Genomic DNA, 16,921 nt, shown 5'->3' on the forward strand with positions numbered 1-16,921 from the left:
CGATCAACACTCGTAAATATTATTGTGCAATTACATTCGCAAAAGCATTTTTAATGATTACTTAAAATTACATGTATATGGACTTGTATTCTATCCAGAAAGAATAGAAAATAATTATTTAAAGATTGTTAACTAGTTTGAACTTAACACAAAACTGTTAATATGTAAGTTTGAAATATTTAAAAAATACGGTATAGTGAAAGGGTATGTTTGTACACTAATGTTTTGCTATTTAATAGCGCTACATTATATGTTCGGTATTATATAATTGTGGAAAAAAACTTGTGAATGAATGTTATATAACCTAGACAAAGCCAGGGGCGTACCTGGATGATTTTGAACTGTACGCCAGATAGCTACGAACCAAGCAGAGATGTTGCGAGTGTGGTGTAGGCGAGAGAGTGGGTCTCCATCTCCCGGCGGATCGGGTTTTGGGGCCTCCCCTTGAAAATATTGAAAATGTTTCGGCAAGAGATGCGTACTCTTGCTATATTCCAGCGTTAATACATTTTGTTTGTCACATTTGTACTACATATTACAAAGATAATCATTTGAATTAATAGTTTATCACACCGCTCATGCTTACTGGCAGGGATCGTGACAGTGTCTATAATTGCAACTGGAACAACCCAGGATATTTTGAGGAATATAACCATCTTTCGTATAGAGTCCTATGTAACTTTACCCTTGAAGTGTGTGCTTCAATACTTGCCCCGTACTAGTATTCATTAATAATTTTATCTTAGATTTTAAATGTTTAATATCTATTTTGTAGGTTTTTTCTTGAATTACTTCGATACAACGATAAATAACAAGACTTAGAATGTTGAAAAATCAGAGTTCTGTGAATTGCTCTATACAATACACTCCAGGACACAAACGTTAAATCAACAGTAACAGTAGATATATAGTTATGTTTCAAAATATTTACGTAACTGAAACACTGTGTCATATTATGCTATTTCATTGTGCAACTTTCAAGACCCGCGCAAGCATATTGTGTATTGCCAAAAGGGACCTAAGAATGTGTCTCTTAGGGTAACTGCATCTAAACTCCCAACTGCTACACATGTGAACAAATCGCATATTCGAACTGTGTGCAAAGCTGTTATTATCATTATTTATTTATTTAGTTGTTTATTTAATATTCTCTACATTGTGAAGATTGCATAAACAGGATATACTAGTTTTTTTTGTAGTTATCGTTTTTCAAATCTTCGTCAATGGTTAATTTAATGCATGACTTCTGCATCCGCATTCCGACAGGTTTTTGATAAATGTATCCACCCACACATTGCAAATATTTCAAGTTTTCACTTTTTTTTCTAATTAACGTAAACAACATCTAATATTGACAAACACAAATTCGAACTGCGTAAATTGCTAAATGGTATTTCGGTATCCAGATTTGGATATAGATTGATCGATTAAATTGCAACCATTAAAAAATCTTCAATATCACGCCAAGAGTGTTACAAATGTATATTTAACGTAACTTTTTACTTACTCTAGACATCTGCTGATCATTTTGTTCTCCTGCTGCTCTCTTTATTTACCAGTAAAACACATGTCATTTGAAACTTTTGAACAACAGAGTGAGACGGGTGTCCTATTTTTGTGCAAACAAATTTTCCGAAATGCCCAAATTGCGTACATCGAGGTTGAATGCTATGTTGGTATGTTTAGAAAACGAGCGCTCGGCCGTTACTGTAGAAACTTACATGCACAAAAGATTTGTTGTGTATAACGAATATACGTCATATGGGAACTTTCTAGCTTTGGTGGTGGAGGAAGACCCCAGGTGCCCCTCTGTGCATTATTTCAACACGGGCGGCCACCTAGGTGGAACCACCGTCCTTCCGTAAGCCAGCTGGATGGCTTCCTAACATGATATGCACAAGAGAATCTCTTTTTTGACTGAGTATCGCAACTTTGAGTTTGTGGCAAAATGATCCCCCTGAATAAATCTAAACCATTCAATTAGTATACATGTATATTAAATATAAATCATTGGCTAGACTTTTTGTACTAGTAATAAATTATATACCTGTATAAATTCTGTAAAAATCGGCTGGTAATGAACAGGCAGAAATAAATTCCGTATTGTACCTTTTATAATAACAGGCTACTTTCATTAATATGCATGACCTGACACAGTTCAATGAATAGTGCACATAATTTTTTTTTAATATCGATAAACGTTGAAGATTTCGTTCAATAACAAAACACCACACTAAAAGGTGGAGGTATATAATGTGGAGGTATATAAGGGTCATTAAAACAGTATCTAGATTCGGCTCTCGTGGATTTTGCAAGGTCGGATCACACTCGGCACTTGCGCACCTCGTGAGATCCGATCTGGCAAAAATCCACTCGAGCCGAATACAGCATCCAAGATCGAGCTACTATTATAATGACCTTATTATACTGCGTTTAGCTATACATGCATTTTGTCTTATTTTAAACCTATTGCATAATACTGTTAATTGTATGTTTACATTAACTATATGTAGTAATTGTTCATATTTTCAAATGTAAAATTCGGATCTAGTATACCTTTGAGATACGGTCTGTAGCTTGTACCTGCTCGTATCTTTGTATTTTCGAAACTCCGCACGAGGTGTCTATTATTTTATAAGAGTAAGCAATCAAGCTGGCTTTGTGAACGATTCATGGCTTTATCCAGGTACCAGTTCATGGCTAAAGTTTTGTCCGAAGAGGCACCTGGGGTAACATTAAACACTTTGAAAAGCTGGATAGTTCTTTTTTATTGTTCATTGTTCGAATTTTTCCACTTGGGCATTTTGGTTTTTGTGAGACATGTCTATGTGAATTTTTTTCTATAGAAAACTTCCAAGGGATGACCAATATCACATGGGTAATCAAGATCATATGACCTTTACAAGTTCAGTTAAAAATATACGATATTTGAAATGATTAATATACATGTAATATTATCGACACCAGTACTCACTTTTCGAGGATTGTTCACTTTTGCGCTATTGTTTACAATAATACTGATTCCACTAATGAAAATTGATGATTATGAAAACTGCAAACTGCAGATATGATATACAGAATAAACACTGTCAGTAAGACTAGCTTTCATCTGGAACATTGCTTGTTTGTAAGCGGTATATGATTTAGAAAGAAGAAAAATATAAATAGATGTACCGTTCGAAGATGTTGCCACTGGCCCTTCCTGGGCAGTGCACATTGTGTTCCTTTATCCGTTCGTTATGTTCTCGCTGTCAGTGCGTGCGTGCGTGTTTCTGTTTGTGGCAGGCCTATTTGGCGGTCTGTGTCTCATGCTGTGTTTGCTGTGCTCTATGTTTCCAAAAAATCTACACTTACCTTTTATGTTTTTCTATATTCACGATTATTATAAAACGCAAATCAATCTAATATTTCAAAAACGAATTTGATAATCTCATTAAGATGGTATTGTTCAAATGAAGAACTTTATATAGCCACTTAACCTCCTTAGGCTTTACATTTTATTGCATTTCTAGCATTTAAGCCTTTTCATTTTCACGGTGCCGAATTTGAATTGTACGCACAAACATATAGGCGTATGACGTCATATGACAATAAATTATTTCATTTTTTAAAATGAGAACATGTTCAAAATTTAATGGATATAGGATTTTTCAATGAATATTGACAAACTTATTTCAATGCATTCAAACTGCGATTTGTGTCTTCATATGTTCGGCGTAGTAATTTTCATAAAAGTGTAATGTAAAATGGTCACACAACAATGACACGAGTTCCTTGACCTCTTATAGTATCAAGAAATCGTAAACAGCTGCATCTAAAGGATATCTTCAGTATTGTGTGAGATTAGAACAGTTTTACTATACATGTTGCCGAGTATAAAATGTACCATTTCTAGATAAAAATGACTATGGTTGAGCATTACCAAGTCTCACTCTATTCTCCTAAAGTCACCCTTGATCATTTATTTTTTATAATCAACTCAATAAACATTACATTTCATATTCAGAATAATTTATTCTTTTTTCAGTGATGTTTTAGTTTTGACAATCAAACTAGTCATCTGGTATACTTAACAAGGTACCTCCGAGGTCAAGTAGTTAAAAATCACTTTACCATAGTCTCTTTGGATTCCAGCCCTGATCAGAACGTCATGCGAGCCATCCAGCTGGCGTACGGAAGGTCAGCCGCTTTACCAAACAGCCACATATGCCTGAAATAATGCTCAGAGTGGCGCCTCGAGTCTTCCTCGACCATCAGAGCTTAAAAGTTGCCCTAAGTCCCGAATTGTGTTAATGCGATGTAAAACTTTAAACATACATGTACAACAAATGATTGTCTTCAAGAACTGGGCAAAGAGATTCTGTTTTGTAGGGCTTAATGTCACACCCAAAAAATTAAGGAATGTAGCAAGATTCCTGCTTTGAAAGGTAAAGGAAGGTCACAGGTTCCCCGCCAGGAATCATTATTGGTATTGGCAGGTGCCCAGGTAGAACCAAACCATTCAGTCACACATTGCTCTGAGATTGCCACCATTGCATAAAAGTATAACACCACAAAATGCACAATTATTTGATAACGTTATTAACTATGTGTCTTAATTGCTACGCATAAACAATACTTCTCTGTTTTTTCCTATATATTTTATTTACGGCAAAGTTAACACAACTGCTGTTGAATTATTTAGTCCAACAATGGAGAAAAAAAAGGTACAGTGTAATTGTTCATTCTAAAGTATCTGAATATATTTCTCACATTTTATAATTATCTCCCTTTTTATCAAAAACCCACAAATAAATTCTATATAACAAATGCAATCAATTCACTGAATGTTTTTTTTTATATTTTTTCTTTACAGATGTATGCTTCAAATGGTAAATGTTATCTTATAAGACATTGTTTATAAGAATTTAATTTTTTCATGCCATGTCAATGTTTTGAAGAAGTATCAAACTATACTTTATTTGCATAATGACATGAGATTTGTCTCCCCTTAAGCAAAAAAAAAAAAACAAAAAAAAAAAAAAAACAAAAACAAAAAAAAAAACTCCATCTTAAAGACACTTTTCCATTTGAACATGTTTGACAGTCTCTAACAATTATGTAGCATACAAAATGCATGCAGTACATTTTAGAGAAATTTTATAAATATAAAAATTAAAACTAACATAATTTTGAAATAAATATGGCCACCAAAATAAAGATGATAAAAATGTTATCAATGGAAATTAAGAGACGGAATATTTAAACTTTCAAAAAAAAATACAACTTCGTAAAATATAGTAAACAAAAAATCACAAAATCTCATTTTATCGGACAATTCGCCACAGGCTGTATCATGTTCTGAGTGCAAACATATTTAAGATAAACGATGTATACATAACAGCAATATGTTTGAATAATAATATATTTCTTTATTATTTTAATCGAGTATATTTTAAGAGTATCTTTTTATACAATATACAATAACAGCATTCTTTCCATGAAAAAAATATTTTCACACATTCGTGATATTTCGCAAGGACCGAAATTCTCAAACATTTTTTGAGAAATTTTCTACTATTATTGGGAATTTGGGAGAAGGAATTATTTGAGCACCTGTATACTTAATATGACATCTACGTTATTTCTACAGGTTTGATACGACATTTCGCCTTTAATTTTTTTCAAGAGTTTCTATTACATATTTTTACATAGATATTTTCGTATGGGAAATGAATTCTCCCAAATCAGTCTACGTTGCATCATAATTATTCCAAACTGGAACTGGATAAGTCTTGCACTATATGGAAGTGTGTAACTTATTATTATTATTATTATCATAAACAGATTTCTTGCCTATGAGACTATGATGGTAAAAAAGTGGTCAAAGTTTCAAAGACATATGTCAATCAGCTTAGACAAAATATGGACATATGTGAAAATTGAAACAATTTCCATATCCAAAAAGAGCCATAATTCAGCCAAAATACTTGACAGAGCTGTGCATTCTTGTCTACATATAGGATAGAGAATTACAATAAAAAAGTCGTCGCCTTATTTCCACAATGCCGTAAGTTCATTTTGGCAAAATTGAGATTTTAGTAAAGGCTGTACGTAGTGTAAAGTCATTGACATTAAAATCTTTAAGCGTCGTTTCTTAAAACTATCAGAAAACTAGTTAATGCATTGTGAAAAAAGGCAGCGAAGTGATAAAAGTTGCAAAGCCATAATGTCAAACGGTTTATATAAAATATGGACTTGTATTTTAGACTTTTCTCAGCCAGACTCGAGTTATGACCCTTCACTGTTAAAAACATAATATAAACAAGTAACATATGGCCGTTCAGAGACATGAATCGGGTGAGCCAGTGTATATAGAGACATATTTAGTTTCAGAAAATGATGTTAAATGTAAGATATACACTTGAAATTTCTATTCATTTTTAACGAGCAATAAGTACTATTGCCTTAAGATCTGAGAATGTATAAAATGCCGATACGTTTTATATAGTCTTTAAAATCCCAAAGAAACATATAAAATGAATACTTTATTCTAAGAAAAAAGCATCGTAGGGGTACAATTCAACCCAAAGCTAATAAAGCTGGTTAAAGAAACTTATTTTTGATCACAGATGTCCCTAGAGTATTATTCAACAAATGATATACCATAATGCACATTCTATCGCGGCCATATTGGACGTCATCTTGAATTTTTAGTACTTTGCCTCCTTAGGTGTCACCCCGGTATAGAAGTACTTCCGGGTCGTTGTATCCTAGAAAGTAGTTATTTGAAATTTTGAAGTTCCCAATTTAACGCTATCCCTACTTTGACATGTTATATTCCAAATGTATTTATTGATAATGTGTACATTTTTTTGTCATTTCTGATGTCTTTAACAGTTGTTTTAAGTGTGTTTTTCAGGATTACATTTCTGTGCGGAAGGCTTAAAAAACTACACCAGACTGGTGGCCATGACAGATGTCAGTGGGAAATTTAAACATGGACTAGATACTTTGATGTGTAGCAAAAAAGTTCATCGTTGATGGTGGTGTTTTTCTGTGATATATTGACTGGGATAGTATTACCCTTCAGAAATGCAGAGCGGTCAATGCTGCAATTTTGTTGTGAAATTCACAATCCATGTCCAAAAGTGCTTGTTTTACTATACAGCAAAGAAGGAGAAATTGTACCGGGCCGACACCTATATGTCAAATTCAGAAAGTGGAATATCTCAGCAACCATAGGGTTTACAGTCATGAAACTTCACACACTAGTAGCTGATAACAATACAAATCAGTGACTAAAAGGATATTTCCAAGGTTTGTGAAATTTTAATTTTATTCAAATTTTAAAAATTCAGTAGTTGAATTTTCTTTGAAATTTGAGTAATAGTTGTCTCCTCTTGATTTGTCAGTCTTCTACTATAGTGCAAAGACACTGAACAAGCAGGAAGCTTTTAAAAGGCTATATAAAAAGAAGACACATAGTTTTTCACTTTAATTTTAAGAACAAAATATAAATTTAAATTTCTTTAATTTTTTAAAAAAAAAATTCTATTTCGCATAGCGTCTCTTTTCCGAAGAATTTATAAGTATATATATGTGAACATGTTACATAGTGCCGCAGTAGACCGTGGATTAACAGTGTCGTATGTGTGGAAGTGTACATTTTGGACCGGATGGGTTTATAAATGAGGCTATAGTCGGTTTCGTAACAGGAGTCGGAGAGACTGATTGCTTGTCGGGCCTGGATCTCGAACCGGTCACGGTGTTATTACACTGATGTTAAAGCCAGTCAGCAGGCGTCTCATATATGATATAAAGAAATTGCGTGAATGTTCATTCCCTTGCGTATGAGACGCATAACTAATATTACACGAAATAATTATTTTTCTCATTTCAGTCAAATCCAATGTGCTACCGGCATTTTGGCGTTGAAGGACATTGCTTACCGGTGTGCCGAGTGCATTTGTCGGCATTATTAATGTATAACAAGTTTTCTTTACACTGACAGGACATTGGTTGTATTACACAGGGAATTACATGGAGGTTGCTTCAGTGTGATAAAATAGTTGTTGTTGTTGTTGTTTGTGTATTATTTTATTTATTGATTTGTTTTTTCAGTTTAGAACATATTCCGAGCTGTCAGCTTCAGCCCGCATCAGGCCGTCGTCAGATACATTCTGCCTTGAATGGGATGCTTCTATTCTGATTTGCTTTTCAGGTTTACAACGCAGGTCTGTGTTACTAAGAAAATATTTAACGGGGCTGATTTCCTGGGTCGGCCTCGTGCAGTTTCCTTAATATGTGTTTGTCCTGGTACCGACTGGAAACACAACTTGACGGTATTTGTATTTCAGTTTTGCTCGATTCATTCTACTTCATTCTTTAGATAGGACTTTTCCTGTTGGGACTTTTATTCATGCTTTTCTGTATGTTGTTTTTTCATAGCATTTATGTGTTTCAATTCTTTTAAATGTGCATTTCAGATACTTTGTTGTCTGTGCTGAAAGAGGTTGTCTGGTAATACTTATTTTAATATTCTTTTCACTATTTCAGCTAACATATATGTAGAAAATTATTCAGTTGCAGTGTTTTAATGACAGACTTCCTGTAAAGTTCCTGAACCAGTTGATATCAGAATGATAAAGAAATGATAGATGGTACCAATCTGTGAATATTATGTCACTTTTTTCTATAGGTGTTCCTGATCACACTTAGAACTATACACACACACTCAGTTGTTTCTCAAGAAAGGCCGACACCGGTTCACAATCTTTCTTTTGTCATTTGCCGGCGATGAATTCCATATGTCAGTAGGAATTTAGAAGTGTACAACCAGTCAGCAGCTACCCATAAACCAGACCAACCTATTAAGTCGAGCGGGCAGAAGCTGTTATTCTAAGTGTAACACCGCAGAATGACGGCTAGTTTTCGGTAAGCGATTTACATGTTCCACCGGTGCATTTCCCTCTGGTCCTAATGTCTTTAGTCAGAACTGTAGCCTAAAATGTCAGTAACTGCTTGACAGTTTCAGGGGTACCCTGAGCTGTGTCTGGCTCCAGTTGGAGTTCTTGACCTTCCGCACTTGCCTGCTTCCAAGATGGCGCGGATCGGCTTTGCATTTGGCGTTTCAGGCATTGTTCGGCTTAGTCGAAGAAATAATTCGTTTTAAGATAGGCTGTGATGTATTGATCTGTTTTACTTCCAGTAATTGTCATAAATATAATCACATATTGGTCTTTGCTTGTGGGTTCTGGTCTTTCAATCATTAAAAGTTTCATTTTTCTGCAATTGTAGTGGGTAAATTATGCATTTTTTACTAAAAATTGCATATTTTTAAAGTAAATGCTCATTTTGATACATAATTTTTCAAAATAAATAAGCTTAAACTTACATAAAACATACTATAAGCATTAACTAGTGATATCACAGTTGATTTCATGAAAATCTGATTGAAATTTTCAGAAGGAAGGCAAATTTTGTAATGTGCCTTTTTTCTTCAAAATTCCGGTTTCCGAGCCAATTTCTCCGCAAAGTAGGTCTAATGTTTGAAATGTTTCTGCGGGACAAAATTTTCTTTGCGATGACTATGTCTTGTGTAACTTTTCTCGCAAAACCCTAAGTTACAAGATTTTATGGGAAAAATTTGGCTAAATTAAAAGTTTGATAAGATTTGGGTGTCACCCCGGTATAGAAGTACTTCCGGGTCGTTGTATCCTAGAAAGTAGTTCTTTGAAATTTTGAAGTTCCCAATTTAACGCTATCCCTACTTTGACATGTTATATTCCAAATGTATTTATTGATAATGTGTACATTTTTTGTCATTTCTGATGTCTTTAACAGTTGTTTTATGTGTGTTTTTCAGGATTACATTTCTGTGCGGAAGGATTAAAAAACTACACCAGACTGGTGGCCATGACAGATGTCAGTGGGAAATTTAAACATGGACTAGATACTTTGATGATTAGCAAAAAAGTTCATCGTTGATGGTGGTGTTTTTCTGTGATATATTGACTGGGATAGTATTACTCTTCAGAAATACAGAGCTGTCAATGCTTCAATTTTGTTGTGAAATTCACAATCCATGTCCAAAAGTGCTTGTTTTACTATACAGCAAAGAAGGAGAAATTGTACCGGGCCGACACCCTTATGCGTGGTCGTATCAAACCGATCTGAAAACTAAAGCTGTAACGAACATTTCGGTTATGCTTTTTCATAGACCACTTTCCCATCGTTTAAAGCGAAATTTTGTATTATAAGTGTGGTCTAAACTCACCTTAATACATCAAGTACTGTGCATACTACTACATTAATTCAATAATATATTTATACATTAAACACATTGCCTTGGCCTTTATATGTCACTGTCAATTTGTAACTAGACACTTGTTATTTCTTATTTTCTTCATGCAAAGCATGTATAATTACCATCATGGAAATACAAAAGAATACAGTTATTTTGTGGCGCGTCTTTAAGCGTTTATAAAATACACTTGCAACTATTAAATGCTAAAGTTTTTATTAAATATTTTCAGCATTTAAAAAAGCATTAACATTATTAAATAAATAAGCATTTAACATTTATAAAAAGATATAAAGGATAATGTATTTGCTGATATTAATGTTTTATATGAATTTTAATGTATTCTATTTAAATGAAAATGTTTTCTAAAAATACTGAATTATTCTATTAATACGAATGTATTCCAAAAATGCAAATGTTTTATAAAATACTGATGTATTCTATAATCACGAATGTATTCTGTGAATGCATATGCTTTCTACCCGTGCAAAGATATCAATTAAAAGCCAATGTATTCTATAAATGCAAATGTTTCATTTCATTGTGGCTGTATTCTATAAATACTAGGATGTTCTGAAAATACTAAAAATTCTACAAATGCGACATATTTCATGTATTCAATAAATGAGAATATTTCTATAAACCCAACAAAAAATTCTATAAATGCTAATGTAAATGCAAATGAATTCTATAAATGCGAAAGATTTTTTTTTTGTTTTTGTTGGATTTAACGTCGCACCGACACATGATAGGTCATACGGCGACTTTCCAGCTTTGATGGTGGAGGAAGACCCCAGGTGCCCCTCCGTGCATTATTTCATCACGAGCGGGTACCTGGGTAGAACCACCGACCTTCCGTAAGCCAGCTGGATGGCTTCCTCACATGAAGAATTCAACGCCCCGAGTGAGGCTCGAACCCACATCGATGAGGGGCAAGTGATTTGAAGTCAGCGACCTTAACCACTCGGCCACGGAGGCCCCCATAAATGCGAAAGAATGTATTGTATAAATGTTTATATATTGTATAAAGCCTATCGAATCATACTGCAAATGTACTTGAAATACAAATACAAATTCAAATGTATTCTGTCATCGCGAATGCGTTCATCAGTGCAAGTATATTCTATAATTGCGACTGAATTCTATAAATACAAATGTTTTCTATTAATTCTACGGTATCATTTAAATGCTTATATATGCTATAAATGCTAAGGTGTTCTATACAAGTGATGCTAATGTATCCTATAAAAGTGTATCTTATAAATACATACAAATGTATTCTATGAATGATAGTACATTGAATGAATGCTAATGTATTCTTAATGCGAATGTTTTTCACAACTACAAATAAATCTTTGAATGCTAATACATATTTTAAATGCTAATGACCGTATTCTTTTAACATGTTGATTTATTTTCTAGATGCCTGCAAATCTAATCTATAAATGATAAAGATTGCATAAATATATTCTATAAATATGAAAATATTTCTTCTGTAAATGCTAATGTATTTTAATAAATGCTAAAGTATTTTATAACACTTCTATAAATGCTTAAGTATTTTATAACACTTCTGATTTGTATAAATACTAATGCACTTCATATACGCTAATGTCTTTTTACATAAATGCGAATGCATTCTATAAATTGAATTGTATTCTGTAAATGCTAAGAATATTTTAGTAAATACTAATGAATCTATGTGTGCTTATGTATTTTATAAATACTTATGCATTCTTTAAATGTTAATGTATTTTCTAGATACATGCGAATGTATTCTAAAAGTGATAATGACTGTATTAGTGCTTATGTTCTCATATAAAAGCGACAGAATGTATATTATAAATACTAATGTATTTCATAAATGGTAATGTATATTATAATGTTACTGTAATTAAAAGTACTAATGTACTACATGATCTATTCTGTAAGTGCGAATGTATTCTGCCAACGCAAATGAAGTATATTAAGTCTGGTGTATTGTTTATTGTATGTAGATTTTCTAAATACATGCGAATACATTCTATATATGACTGTGTAAAGACTAATGTTTTCTACAAATGCGAATCTTTTGATCTAAGAATGCTTTTTACTAAATACTAATGAATTTATTAAATGCGATTGAATCATATAAATACTAGTGTATAATCTATAATCATTGTTAATGTATCCTTTAAATATATGCGAATACATCATATAAATAATAATAATTGCATAAATGCTAATGTATTCTATAAATGCGAATTTGTTATGTAAATACTAATAAATCTATGAATGCTAATACACTTTATAAATGCTAAAATAAATGTATTCTATAAATGCGAATATTTTTATATAAATACTAATGGATCTATGAATGCTAATATATTTTATAAATCCGAATGTATTATTGTTAACGTATTTTCAAAATGCATACGACTTTTTTATAATTATAATGATTGTAACAATGCTTATGTTTTCTATAAATGCTAATTATTCTATAAAGGCTACTGTACTTTATAATGCTACTGTATGTTGAAAATATCAATGCTCTACATAAATGCTAATATATTTTATATAAATGCGAATTGTATTTTTGTCAGTGTGGATATAGTGAATCAATGTTGATATATTCTATAAATACGACTGAATTCTATAAATGCGAGTGTATTTTACAAATTCTAATGTAATTCATAAATGTTAATATATATGAGCCGTGCCTTGGGAAAACCAGCATAGTGGCTTTGCGACCAGCATGGATCCAGACCAGCCTGTGCATCCGCGCAGTCTGGTCAGGATCCATGCTGTTAGCTAACAGTTTCTCTAATAGCAATAGGCTTTGAAAGCGAACAGCATGGATCCTGACCAGACTGCGCGGATACGCAGGCTGGTCTGGATCCATACTGGTCGCAAAGCCACTATGTTGGTTTTCCCATGGCATGGCTCATATTATAAATGCTAATGTATTCTATGAATGCGATTGTTTTTATAAATACTAAAAAATCTATGAATTCTAATGTATTCTATTAATGTAATACATGCGAATGTGTTCTATAAATGATAATGTTTGTATAAATGCTAATGTATTCTATAAATGCTAATGTGTTCTATAAATCTGATTTATTGTATAAAAACTAATGAATCTATGAATGCTAATATATTTCTAATAAATGCTGATGTATTCTATAAACGTTAATGTTTTCCATAAATGCTAACGTATTCTATAACTGCAACTGTTTTTTTTATAAATACTTACGTATCTATGAAGGCTTGTATATACTATAAATGCTATGTTTATGTATTTTTTTAATAAAAGCTTTTGTATTCTATAAATGATACCGATTGTGTAGATGCTTCTGTATTTTATAAACGCGAATGTTTCTATAAATACTAATGAATCTATGAAAAGTCAGCCATCCTTAAAAATGTATTAGTAAGTGACGAGAGGAAACGGCGCTTTTATTATCAAACTTTCAAACTTATATGTATTCATTTTTGTTCTGTTTTTATTAAAAAAAAACGTTTCTTGTTTAAACATAATGATAAAAATAAAATCTATTTAGGAATATATTATCAATTTTACCATGATTTCAATTTTTCAAGTTTCATCTTGATTTTGCTAAAAATTTGTGATATAAATTGAAAAATCATTACAGATACAGACAAAATAATTTGACTATATCCAATCGTATCATATTTGCAAGTTTATGATAAAATACATCAAATAAAATACATAAATCATGAAAACTATAAATAGAGTTAGGTTACATCAAGTTCCCTTTAAGTAAATTGCGCCAACTTCCATTTTTCGTAACACTGTAATAAAACTTTGACAAAATAAATTTGACACCTTTCCGTATTTTTCTGGATACAGTACCTTCAAATTTTACCACTAACGTATTGTTTTTTCACTAGGTTGCAAAATGACGCGTATAATAGGATTTTAAGTGGAGCATTTTGGCACAATAAAAACGTGGTAATTGAGCATTATTTTCAAATTAGAGAGAAATTATCTCTGGAATCATAAACATTTTATCAATTTCATTTCCACGTCTTATTAGATGCAGGCTATTTTTATTACGCAAAGATGACGTTGTGTATCGCCAGAAAGTTTGTATCTTTATGGGAAAAAAATATAAGAAAATCTTTTGAAATTCTGGGTTATATTGAAAATTCCTTTTCTTATCGATACTCTGTGGCCGAACGATTAAGGCCGAAGACTTCTAATCAATTGCTCATCTCTGATATGGTTTCGAAACCTCACTTTGGGTGATGAGGATTCCACCCAGCTGGTTTTACCCAGGTAACCGCCCATGCCTGAAATGATGCCAGAGGCACCTGGGGTTTTCCCCTACTTACAATAGCTGGAAATGCGACATTTGACCTATAATTGTTTTGGTGTAACAATAAACCCAACGAAAATGTTTAAAGATCAGTTTAAACGTGCATTGCAATTTAAGATTAAGCCCACCATCCTATATTTATTTGCCTAATTTTCTCAGTAACGTTACATCAGGGGCTGTGCTCAAGTTTTCATTACGCACAAAAGAGAGAGATAAAAGGAGGGAATGTCTCCTATAAAATGGTGGGGGAGGGGGTTCGGAGTTCCCCTACCGAGATATAGTTTTCGTATAAAAACAACCAAAATGTAGATTCCTGAATTCTGAGTATGTGAGATGGGCCTCAAATGACGCTTTCTATGCAATAACATTGTATTGTTTTGTTATTGCTAGTGTTATCGGAGGGATAGCCCATCGAGATTTTTTAAAGCACGAAAATGTTAAATTCTGTAAAACGAAGTATAAATGTTAGGATGGCACGTGGGTCCTCCACCTAGATATTCTAAAGGTATTATACAACCCGTCTTATGTGACCTTTTTTCGTGAATCTCCTGAATTTTAATCTCAAACAGTCTATACTTACTTATGGGTGTTTTTGTCCTAGGGTCATGCAAACGACGCATCAAGTAATTGTGGTGATTGAGAACAGTTGTGCCAAGTTCCTTCAATATCTCGCGATGTATGTCAAAGTTAGAGTTGCATTGACCTCTTTCACCTGTGTTCCAATAGTCCTGCTTGACTGAATCTAGGACCGTTATATTTTCAAGGTCAAGAAGTCAAGGTCGGATGAGCGACTAAGTTCCATTATGATTCTTTTTGAAATGATATTGTCCATTCTTCACAAAATATTCTTTTTGTAAATCATGAAATTATTATTGATACCGTTTTGCGTTGGATGTGTACATATCCAACGCATTTTGGTACTGCATTTTTGTAAACTACCAAATTGCGTTGGGTGTAACGCATTTTGGTAGTGACTACCAGAACTCGGCCTTATTTTGGTATTGACTACCAAAATGCGTTGCTACCATTTTGAGGTGCAACACTAGCAGCAATTTTGTCCTTATGTCGTATCATTTAACTCACCTTGTAAAGGTTATACAATCATGTCATATGGTCTTGATTATAAATGTACATATAGGGCCTCCGCTTCTTTAAAGATTTCTGTACAAGTATATATCTCGCAAGAACCGAAGATATTCTGTGGGCCTAAGTAGAAACATTTAGACAATGAAACTAACCCAAGTGCTTTAACCTTTAGCCTGCTGGCGGCGACTCTCCACTGTTCGCTATCCAGTCAGTAAATTTTCAATGAACACCCCTTCAAATAATAAATGGCACTGCCCAAATTGAATGATGGACTAGTCCAATTTAGAATTTTAACAGGGTGGAGGTTAATGCTATGGAAGTGACGTTGGAAAACCCTGAAAGCATAAATAATCAATTAAAGTAAACTTGCAATTATCCACAAATGCTCGCGTGTGTGTGTCTCAAAAGAACTTCCTAGCTTTTGACAATGTTTAATGCTGGGAGGAAACCCCCTTGTACCTCCTTCAGACATAATTTTAGGCATGAACTGGCACCTAGATATAACCAGATTATTCGCAAGCCAGCTTGATGGGGGTTCCGATCATAACGAGGTGATACAAGCTACACACCATATCGTAAGCAGTTATAATTTACAGCGATCATTTGAATTTGTACTTAAATAAACGAATGGATATTATCTTAAATAAGACGATTTTTGAAACAGTCAGGTATTTGTATTTACTAGTATTTAATTGGTACTAGACGGTACTAAATATAATGTAGACCAATTGGTTGTTATAGATATAGAACAGCACTTCAGGCGAAGTAATCTGCCACATATCCCTAGCTGCTATAACCGTCAAACGTGTCTACTCATCATTCTCTTGTGCATGCCAGTATCTGCGTCAACAACCGAGCACCCGCTTTCTAAAATACGTATAGTTAAGACATACCTATATAACGCCATGTGCATCGAACCTTAGTTTATTTAGTTTGAGAATGTCGGAGATATATTTGCACGAAAAATAAATCACCGCCTTGATCTGCAATTTGATCAGGTTCAAATGACACGCAGTAAAACATCAGTAAATCATGCACGCATTTGGAGAGGAAAAAGATCATGAGTAAGAAAAGAGTCGCACTAAATAATACACCCTTGGTGTTAATATCGAGGACTATTAATCGTTGCAATTTAATCTCTCATCTATATCCGTATCCGGATACACTAAAGCAATTGACGCAGTTTGACCTTGTGTCGCCAAAAATAGATGTTGTTCAAACAGTCTAG

General features: G+C 33.2%; 1 long non-coding RNA gene across 1 annotated transcript; it reads left to right on the forward strand.

Annotated features, from left to right (window-relative positions):
• Positions 1-5,166: 5,166 nt before the first annotated feature.
• On the forward strand, positions 5,167-13,007 carry LOC128547211 (uncharacterized). The gene is made up of 3 exons (XR_008366370.1): positions 5,167-7,299; positions 8,681-8,916; positions 9,848-13,007. It is a non-coding gene; the product is annotated as an uncharacterized LOC128547211 (long non-coding RNA).
• The last annotated feature ends 3,914 nt before the right edge of the window (positions 13,008-16,921 follow it).

The sequence above is a fragment of the Mercenaria mercenaria genome, chromosome 12 (assembly GCF_021730395.1).
Source record: "Mercenaria mercenaria strain notata chromosome 12, MADL_Memer_1, whole genome shotgun sequence".
Lineage (NCBI taxonomy): Eukaryota > Metazoa > Mollusca > Bivalvia > Venerida > Veneridae > Mercenaria > Mercenaria mercenaria.